The sequence below is a fragment of the Phalacrocorax carbo genome, chromosome 2 (assembly GCF_963921805.1).
Source record: "Phalacrocorax carbo chromosome 2, bPhaCar2.1, whole genome shotgun sequence".
NCBI classification, from domain to species: domain Eukaryota; kingdom Metazoa; phylum Chordata; class Aves; order Suliformes; family Phalacrocoracidae; genus Phalacrocorax; species Phalacrocorax carbo.
In genome coordinates, this window is record NC_087514.1 from 39,193,979 (window position 1) to 39,204,902 (window position 10,924).

The window sequence follows — 10,924 nt, forward strand, 5'->3', positions numbered from 1 at the left end:
GGCATCTGTTGTGCAGAAGTAGAGTTGGGTGGTGCATGAGGCTAAGGTGGGAGGCCTGAGGGAGGTGAGAGAGTGGATTGCTTGAAGGTACTGCTCATCAGCTGCATATGTGTCTTAGAAGTGAGACCCTGGATCTCAAACATAAAACCTAGACTTACCTGTTTTTACATTACTTCACTTCTGAAATATAAGGAAATATTTGGTAAAGTATTAGGTCTACTCAAACTAGCACACTCAGCACAACCAACCAGTTCATCACATTATGTGATACAAAAATGGCAAAAGCAAAAGAAGCAGTTCCCTTTGTAATGTGGCTTATAAACAATGCATTACATTTTCCATTATTTCTTAAATGTGTAGCTTAATATTGATTTTTTTAAAATGTTAAATATAAATTAGAAAACATACAGAATGTACAGCGTTGCCTTGGGAACCTTTACATTCTTTTTTTTTCCATTTGTGAAATTTTATGATAGAAACTCTGCAAAGTTAAGGTAGCATTAGCCCAGTCTTTGGGTATATATAATACAAAATGCTTGAACTTCTGGGACAGCAGCTATTTCTATGGATACAGTATGTTGAACAGACATGGAACAAAGAAAACCAAAACAGTTGGTTCTCTGCTGTCAAGGAAACAAGCTGCTCTTTCTGCTTAAATATCTCTTACCAAAACTAGGAGGAAAAAAAATCCTCCAAAACTCGAGTTCACACTTAAAAAGAAGAAATCTGACTTACAGGCACTGGAATGAATGTATTTTCAGATATTCCATAAGGGAAATTGTTAGGTGTGATACAGGTAAATCAAGGTACCTCCCCAAAAGCCCCCTACATTAATGCTATTCTTAAAGGTACATATTAAAACATTTTTTAACAACAGTAGGAGTCCAGAAGGAAAGTGAGAAAACATTCTGCAGCATTCCATTTTTTTCTGCTGCATGCAGATTACTTATTTAGATTAAATTGTGTTACTTGTTCTCTTGTATTTCAAACTCCTTTTTTTTTGCCCCTATTCAAGCCATTAGGAGCTTTGTGGTTTAAAATAACAGAGGGTAAACCTCATGTTTGTTAGAAAACCAGAACATTTTAATGGGTATATTTCTTTCAGAAGTATTAAAAAAGGTGTACTGAATACAATTACTTCATGTGATAAACAGGATAAGTGATGATGCATATATATGTTCTATATGACGTTTCCAATGTACAAATTACTTGGGAGATGGCAGCTACCTGGAAACATGAATAAGGTTACAAGAAATAAAGAGGCTATAGGAAAAAATGAAATTACTCATAATATTTTTTAAAATCTTGTTGTTACATCCTGGTGAGTGACATTCTCGTTCTGACTGGAATAAGCTTCATCTTGAGCTCCTGCACTTTAGTGGAGGATATTGCAAGACTCTCAGGGAAGCACCACACCAGAAAATAGGTCTCTTCTAAGACAGAGAAATATCCTAGGAAAGACTGCGATCTCACATATACCATGTAAGCTCACAGCATTTCTAAATGTATAAGTAGACCCAGAGTGCCCAGCCAGCTTTGAAACAACTTCATGGATGTGAATCCTTGCCTATTCACAGCACCATTTCTAATTTGGATCAGGGAGCACAAATGAGGTTGAAGGCAAATGATCGCTTGAGTTAAATCTGGCTTTGTTTAGGGACCAGGTAGGCTTTCTCTGGCAGGTTTTTAACACCACTGGTGGGCTTACATATATGATGGCTGGATACCCTGTGTCCTCCCAGCAATGGGTACTCTCCATATGCATGTTCATAACCCACAGTAATGGAAAAGCTATGCGTATTCAGTACTTTACTCTTCTGTGAAGAGGAGTTGAAGTAAACCATATCACTGTACTCTTCCAGAGGGCTAGGAGCCACAAAGGAACCTGGGTGTGTAAAACAATCTTGTGTCTGGAGATAGCATTTGCCTTGGTAGGAACTTACAGAGAAATTCAGTGTATTTGGCCCATCGCATACAAGTGGTTAAGGTTGATTTTTTAAGAGCATCACCATGAAAATCCCTGCTTCTCATAAAAAGTGACCAGAAGTAAGACCTTTGCGTAGGTATTCTTGCTTGCTATATTAGCTTTTTTGTCTTGTAGGCTAGGATTAGTTTTAAGAGTGTTTTTCCTGAGAAAAGGTTGTGAAAAAATTTGAAAACACAGCCCTTAAGGAACAAGAAACTGATAGATTCAAAAGGTATACTCTGAAATGTCATTAAAGATGCTACACACAACCCTGCTAAAATAAGAATTACTACTGAAGATCTAGTACTCATCCATAATTAACTTCACAGTGTCTTCTTCACAAGTGCATAGATTATAAAATTCTGTATATTAACCTTCTTATCTTTGAATTTCCTGGCTTTTCTTACTTTGTTTATACACTATTGTAGCAGAAAAGAGGAGTGGGTTTGGGGGGAGGGCTAGTTTGTACACTTCTAAATATTTGAGCTATGTTTAATCATTTTCATGTGTGAAATCCTTTATTAAAAAAAATCAGTTTATCTGATACTTACTGCTCTTTAGTACAGCACAGCTTGGTAGCACTAGGTACGTCTTGTTGAAAGTATGTCCATAAATATGTCCCTTGCAGCACAGAACAGCTTGTTAACTTGGCAATCCTCAGCAATTTGCTTTGAAAAGTTTGCCTCAGTTTTGATAGTCCAAATGTAGGGCAAAAACTCAGAGTAACTTTTTAGCTAATTTTACCAATTGACACTTTCCTCACGGTTTTAACTGCCTGCTTACTAGAACAAGGAATGCAGTGCTTCTTCCTCCTCATTCAACAAGCTTTTTTGCAAGGTTTTTTCACTTTTAATGGTTTGGGACTACTGATTTTCTGTTTTCCTAATGGGCAATCTTAAAAAAGGAGTCACAGAATCACAGAATGGCAGGGGTTGGAAGGGACCTCTGGAGATCACCTTGTCCAACCCCCCTGCTTGAGCAGGCACACCCAGAGCAGGGGGCACAGGAACGCGTCCAGGCAGGTTTTGAATGTCTCCAGGGAAGGAGACTCCACAGCCTCCCTGGGCAGCCTGTTCCACTGCTCTGTCACCCTCACAGCAAAGAAGTTTTTTTCTCATATTGAGGTGGAACTTCCTGTGTTTCAGCTTGTGCCCATTGCCCCTTGGCCTGTCATTGGGCACTATTGAAAAAAGCCTAGTTCCATCATCCTGATACCCTCCCTTAAGATACTTATAAGCATTGATAAGATCCCCCCTCAGTCTTCTCTCCTCCAGGCTAAACAAACCCAGGTCTCTCAGCCTTTCCTCATAAGGGAGATGGTCCAGTCCCCTGATAATCTTCGTAGCTCTCCACTGGACTTGCTCAAACAGTTCCGCATCCTTCTTAAACTGGGGGGCCCAGAACTGGACACAGTACTCCAAATATGGTCTCACCAGGGCAGAGTAGAGGGGGAGGATAACCTCCCTCGACCTGCTGGCCACACTCCTTTTAATGCAGCCCAGGATACCATGGAGTCCATTATCTTGAGGAAAAATTATTCTATCATCTTAACTGTATGTAAACCTGGTGCCACTGTTATATAGGGGATGGTATTACTATGAATTTGCAGTGCTCTAAATCTAAAGAGAATTACAAAAATGAGCGAATGCTACCTGTCCCTGTGTCACAGGCAGAACAAATGGGGCACAGAGAGGACAAGTAAATTGACCAGTTCCCAAAAGTTACAAAGGATCAGTGACCTTGAGAAAATAAAAGATTTTTGCATGCCTGATGCTGTCAAAAATTTCTACAATCCTTTTTCATTTTAGTAACACTTTTGGCCATCTTTGTTGGATATTCTTTTTAATGGGAGAATGGAAGTCAGATGCCTACATTATTTCTCTACCAAATACATTAGGTTGGTTTATGGGAGAAACCCTGAAGTGAAAACTCTTGAGTCTATGTTCTAATTTAACCACATGAGGACTGTGATTGGAGATACTTCAAAGTGGGTTACGATGGTTAACTAAGTGAAAGATAATATCCCTTTGCCATTACTGTCTAGTAGGTCTCATTACTCCTCTGGGCATGCTCCTTAGAATAAATTAAAAGGATCCACTGAGAACCATTTTGCTTTGGGTTTTTTTTTTTTAATGATTGCCAAAAGCCATTTGCTAGAATAGTACAGAATGTTTACAGATGCCTTAGGAAGAAAACAGCAGAATGTGGAACTAATTGTATTTATTCAAGATAATTATGAAACACAAATGACCATTACTTACAACAAGTCCCCTGACAGTTAGATTTTGACTCATGGGGCCAGGATCAAACTCAGTAAAGAAAGGCCTTAACGTTAAGTTATACTGTCCATATGGACACCACGTATCAGCACTAGCTATTGCAGTTATTGCTGGCCCCTGAGTGCTCTTGTACCCAACTAGTGTTCAGTACAGAAGAACCACAGCTGCTAACTCTGAAGAGGAAAGGCAGGTGGAAATGATGAGTGTTTCAAAAGGAAGATCCTGCTGGGGTGAGAAGCTCTGAGAAATGCAGCCACAGACTTTTCTGGCAATTAAAGTGGAAGTTCTGTCATAGGAAATGTACCAGCTTTACTGCACCAGTGATGGATATTTAATCTCATCAGAGAATGGGATGCGTAAAGCAAATCTAAAGACATGACTATTAATTCCACCATAAAGAATGCTATACACAGTGCATCTGTGTTCATCCCAAAATGGTTTGTCAAGCCATCTCTACATATCCATGTAAAACCGGTATGCATACTTCATTCTTGAATAAGAGGATAAAAGGAGTCCAGTGTAGTGTTGGAATTGTATAAAAGCAGATGGAGAAGAAAAACAGTGAAAAATTTCATAGTGAAAAAATTTAAGTAAATTGGACCCTAGATTAAGGGAGCTAGACATAATCTGATTTCCTGGTTTTGTATGGGGCATTGAAGTGTGTTTTTTTAATTGATCTAGGAGGTTTTCTCTCATACAACTAGTAATACTCAAATGGGTCAATGTTATTACAGTTTCATTTTGTTTCTTTCATTCTTGCTGTTGCTGTAGTTGAATTGTTTTTGCTTTGGACAAAAAAGGAGATACTTAGACATTATTATTTGGACAAAAACATTTATTAACATGTGGTTCTCATACAGAGAGGTCATTTATATCCTTAACAGTGTGAAAACATGACGGAGGCTGTACTGCTTTTGTTGATTTTATTTTCTGGCAGCATACACAAAATCCGAAGCTCAACAATGTCCAAAGGGAAAACCAGCAAGTTCTTTATTGACTTTGGATCTTGCTTGCCTATATGGATGAGGACACACCTTGGTGAAATCTTTGCCCTTAAATCACTGTTTTAGTCCAATGGTCGCTTAACATACTATGCATGTAACTTATGTTGAATGTATAAATCAACATTCAGTGAACATTTCGAAATTCCAGGGAAAAGGGTGTGTATTAGAACTGGCACACTAATACAGAATTGTTGATGAGAGTTGAAACACACCAGCAAATACATTGTGACTAAAGAATGCCGACAGTTCAAGGGGGCTAGAAATGGTCTCAGCAAACAGGTTGGATCTTAGCAGTCTGGGTCCCTGTTAACCAAAATCCCATGTTTCAGTCTTGGTGCTTTTTTCCTGTGAAAGAAAGTCTCCACTTAGCACAGCGTTTAATATGGCCAGAAGAAATTGGACCGAGATCTCAAATTAGTTCTCAAAAATTTTACAGATGGTTTATCACACCTCCTGTGGTTGTTCAATTTCTGAGGTAAGTAATATTAAGTTCAATCATATCCAGCAATGAGCCCCTGTTTGTCATTGTTTTTCCTTGCCCTTTTTTTTCACTCTCTTCTCAAGGTACTGCCAAGACTGCAGGCTGTTGCTGGTACCCCCAGGTATGTGCTGATGCTGAAGGTGCACCCTGCCAAGGGCAGAAGTCACTTCCCTGGAGGAGGAGAACAAAAAGGAATGAACCAAGAGACCTTGCCCTTCCTGGGGCATGGTTGTGATAGAGCAGCAGGAGACCTGGCTCCAGCAGCAAGGTCCAGGTGCTGCTGGTGTCCAGGGAAGCGTCCCAGAGGGGTCCCCCCACCTTCTACTTGGCTCATGGCAGAACCAGTCACTTCTCTGTGGAGAGTGAATAAGCAAACCAGGTTGTTTTGGGTGGACTGAAATGATTTGTGGTGCTAGGTGGAATTTGGTGACTCCTGTTTAGTTGTTTGGAAGACGTGGGGGATTAGAAGGTTTCAGAAAACTCACTGTAACATTTCTACTTTGATTTTTTTTTCATATAATGGGTGATTTGCCTGTAGAAGGGGAAAAATCTTTTGAAAGGATTGAAGAACCTCAGAATGAAATTATGCATAACTGTCAAGCAAAAAGCTTCAGCAGGCCTTGAAATTGTTTCCATGGGTTTTCATTTAATATCTTTAAACAATGTTTTACTTAGACCCAGACCTGTCTTTTCTCATCATTTTTCTGTTCAGCCAGCTCAGACCAGAGGGCCAGTCCCTCCTGGTGACAACCCTTTTCCCTTCCTGTTAAAGGACCAGGCTGTGCTGAGTTCACCAGTTTCCCAAACGATTTTTTTAGCCAGAAGGAAGCCTTACCTCTGCCCTATGGGGATGTTGTTTTCTTCTACCACTACACTTAATGGTGCAGGTTGAAGGGATGTGTGAGGAAAAGAAGGGGAAGAAGCAGAAGGCAAATAGCATTCCGGGTGAACAGTTTAGCAAGAGCTCCTTGAATTCAGTGCATCTGGGCAAGGAAAAGAGTGGGAATTAATCTTATGGAAGCTGCAAAATAATAACAATCAAAAAAGAATAGCAAACTTCTTTAAAAACAAAAACCAACAAACAACTTGTCAAAATCTCCCCAGCAGTACATGGGATCTCTTAGCAAAGCAAAACCACAACCTGGTGAACTTGACCTCTAAGCCCACATTTGAGTGGACTGCCTTCTCAGAGGTGACTGCAAACAGCTTCTAGTGATGCCAGTCAGCTGGGCAGAACCAGGGAGAAGGACCTCTGCTTGCCTTGCCTTCCTTGACAGCCTTACCCCATAAGGGTTAATGAACTGCCCGCCAGCTGCCAGGCCCCCATAAGCACCCTGCTCTCAGCCACCAGCTGATCCCCCTGCCAAGCCATTGAGGTGAGAGTTCACTGACAGAGGTGGATGAGGTTAAAGATAATAAGAGTCTAAACATCCACAGGGAGTTCAGCTCATGTACAAAGTCATAATTACACAAGCCATTACCATTGTCCGGGTGAAAAGAAATTGCTGCGAGCAGGGGTAGAAAACATTTGCAAAGACAGGCTTAAGAAACAAGGATCGAAAATATCAGACTTTCTCCAGTGGATGCGCCGTGGCTTTAGCTAGGCTATAAAATGAGGATTGTTTGGTTATTCAAGTAGAAACCTGTTAAATGGATAACCTTGTTGCAACAAATTTTAATTTTTTTAGCAGGTCTGTTCTTTCAACAGGTATTGATTCAAGCAGCCTCTGCTATTTTTATCAAATGCATTTTAGAGGCACAGAAAATACCACTGAGGATTTAAAACCCCAGTAAGCTGCACAGAGGCAGCGTTTGTAACACACTGCTTGCTGCTTTCACAAGCTGGACAAACCTCATACATTATGGGCCAAATTATGCCCTTGGATGAGTACTCCTGATTCCCACTGCTGTCAATGTGGCTGTCATAGAAATCTGTGGGAGACCAGCCTGCGCATCCAAAGAGGAATCTGGCCTAAAATCTATTGTGCTCATATTCCTTGTTACTTAGATATTTCTTATGTCTGCCTGATTCACTTTCTTTTTTGTCAAAGTAAAATCAACACATTTAAAGATATTCCTAAAACAAACAAACAAAAAGATAAAAGACCTCTACTGCTACAGTGTTTTGTTTGTGTGTGAATATAATTAATGGATGTTCTTTATCCAAGGTTTCCTTGAAAAGTCACTATACAGATGGGTTTATAGAAATATATGGTGTTTCTGCAACCTTTTGAGTTTTGCACAGGTCTGGCTGATATCCCATACAAAGTGAGCAAACATGGTCATTTCACCCCAAGTTTTACTCTGCCAGCCCTCAGTTGCCCATCAGTGCTGCCCTCCCCAAAGAAAATGCCTGAAGCGAGCCATTCAGGAAACGTTCTTCTCCCTCCGTGACACAGGAGCATCCCCCCCGTTCACACAGGTGGCTTGTCTGGGAGTAAAGCGTGGACTGGATGAAATAATTTGCAAATATGAAATACCAGGAAAAGCCAGTTTTGAGATGAGTACCTCCCCATGAAACTCAGGCTGAACATACCTTGTGCATCCCCCATGGGTACTATTGTGGGGAATGTGAGGCCGCATGGATGACAGCAGGAAGGATAGTGCTAAGGGCCAGCTTCTCTGGAGGTATTCCCACTGGCCCCTCTGAATATCTCCTGCTGTCCTGGGCCACCTCTGTGAGCTGGATACCAGGTTCGAGATTTACTCCTCTCTGCACAGTTGCTTTGAATTTATTTTGTTCCTAGGCAGCTAGTTGCAGTGGTAAATTTACACATGCATTCAGCATTGTCGTAGTCATATCTTGCCTGAGGGCATATTGACCCTTGTTACCATATTGACTTGATGCTTTTACATCTGCCAGGAATAGGTCTACACATTTTTTTTTCTACAAAGATTGCACATTTTCCTTCCCTTGCCCCAAATCTCCTTCTACACAGTCCCCTTTTATTAAAGGTAAAACAATATATTTTTTTTTAGTGCAGCTTTTCTAATGTGTCTGTGTTTGCTCAGGTGAAGGTTGTGCAATGATTTCTGACTCTGATGAAAAGAAAATGTAAAGCAAAATGTTGGAAATGAACTGGCAACAGAACTTTCTTTCTAAATTATAAACACACAGAAAGCATGTTTTGTATTTGCTTTCCAGAGTGTAAGAAACAAAGCAAAGGGGAACTTACCTGTTCATTTGTAATTAAATCACTAAAGAAGAGGGGAGCAGTAACAAGTCGGCCCTTGGCGACTGACATGCTTGCAGCAGCAAAGTTGCCACCACGGGCAATTTCTTATTTTCACTTGTGTTCTCCATACAGTTTTAAATATAAAGGTCACTAACCAAAAGCAGATGCTAAAGTGGGTCCAAAATAGTTTTTGCTTAACTTTTAGCATTTACTTAACTGATTACTGGTTACAAATCTGACACACAGCAGACATAACAGTGCTCTCAAGGAGATTAAAGGATTAGTCACTCACTAGCTTAATCAGATTAATCAGAGATTTTGAACACAATATATAATTCTATTCACAGAAGGGATACATGATAGCCACATGCTAGCCTAATTTGGGAAGGGATACTAGGGATGGACAGACCCACAGAAAAGAGGGCAGAAAAAAATTGCTAGCTATCAGAAGGATTTTTCTAGTTACTGCACTTGTAATACCACTTAGAGACCTTATCTTTTCTAGTGGAATTACAAATTCACAGTATAACACCAACATCAGCTAGTAGCCTATGCAAAACTATAAGACAACTAACATAATGTACTGATACAAGCTTGCGATATTGCTATAGAGTAAACATATGTGTGTGGTTTTCCTTATTTAATTTTGTATTTGAAAACTTGTTTTTAATATGTGGGGAGAAGTTCTTTTTATTTTTTCTCCTTTTTATGCCACAGCATCCAGGATCCGAAACATAAAGTGTAGGGAAGGACTCTAAAATAGTAAATGCTTTGTGACAGAATTAGAAGGTGTTATTTGAGACAATAAGTTATTCCAAAGTAGAAAAAAAAAAAAATTTGCTATCACCTGTGAGAGCTGCCAAAGCTAGGATTTAGACCTGGTTTTACCTGTGGAGAAATCTAGTATTTTTTAAGAAAACATACATTTCTCTTCCATATGATTTGAATAAGGGGAAAGTGGGGCAGAATCTCAGCATGTTGAAACTGAGGTTTTCCTGTAGTAGAAGTTACTTAATAACTGTAGCATTTCTACTGATAATTAATAATGAGAAATCATTGACAACATTGATATGAGCCCTATTTTTATATGAAAAGAAAAAGAGGAAGGAATAATCATCATAACTGATGCTATCTTAATCTATCACCCTCTTCTTAACAAAACCCCAGAATGTTCTCTTCCTTCCTAATGCCTTTTTTTAATTATTTTTTTCATTTTCCTGGGTTTTTTCCATTTCTGGGATAGCGACCTTAACAAGTTCCCTTAGCATTTCAGAAGGTGTCGGTCTCGTGTCTGAATCATATCTTCCTGACATCCAGTCTTCAGAAAAGAAGCACTTTTAAGAAAGAAACAAACAAATTAATCTCCATGTGCTCCAGGAAAGACACTGCAGTTGGAAGTAGGCCAGGTTTTCACTCTGAAGGATGCTCTGTGCTTGGCAAAGCCCAGAAATGTGTGTCTGCAATGGTTCTTCTGCTAAGATTTTAAGATTTAATAATTATGGTTCTTTAAAGGAGAAAGTGCAGCTGAGTGGGAACAAGGGAAAACCGTGTTACCAGCAACTAAGTGCTTGTTATTCCGAAACTGCAAAAAGAAAACTGAACTCTCGGAGAGAAGCGCTCAAACTGTGCAATCTGGCAGCCAGTACCCGGGGTCATGCGTGCGGTACATGTATTAAACGAGTCGAGGTGAGCGTCTGTGCCACGTGCAGGCTGCCAATGCTCCCGTCTCTCTCGGCAAAGAGCGACTGGAGGGTCGCTCTTTGCGGAGAGGATTCAACAAACCTATTTACAGTGGTCCACACATACACTCAGCATTTGCCATCGCCTCTCTGGCGGCTGCCCTGCTCCCTCTCCCAGCCGGCCCCAGCCCCGACGTGGCTCCCCATGGCTGGCTTCTCTTCCCCCAGCCGCGGCAGCCGGATTTCAGCCACGCAACCCGTGGCAACCAGCATCCCATCACTGCTCTCCGACAGGAAAAACACAGACACAAACACAAAGCTGCCTTTGGAAAAACAGCA

At 40.5% G+C, this 10,924-nt stretch overlaps 1 long non-coding RNA gene across 1 annotated transcript; it reads right to left on the reverse strand.

Moving 5' to 3' along the window:
* Positions 1-5,096: 5,096 nt before the first annotated feature.
* LOC135312302 (uncharacterized) lies at positions 5,097-8,514 on the reverse strand. Its single transcript, XR_010371868.1, has 3 exons — positions 8,267-8,514; positions 6,566-6,713; positions 5,097-5,901 (listed from the first exon to the last, which is right to left on the reverse strand). It is a non-coding gene; the product is annotated as an uncharacterized LOC135312302 (long non-coding RNA).
* Between the last annotated feature and the right edge of the window lie 2,410 nt (positions 8,515-10,924).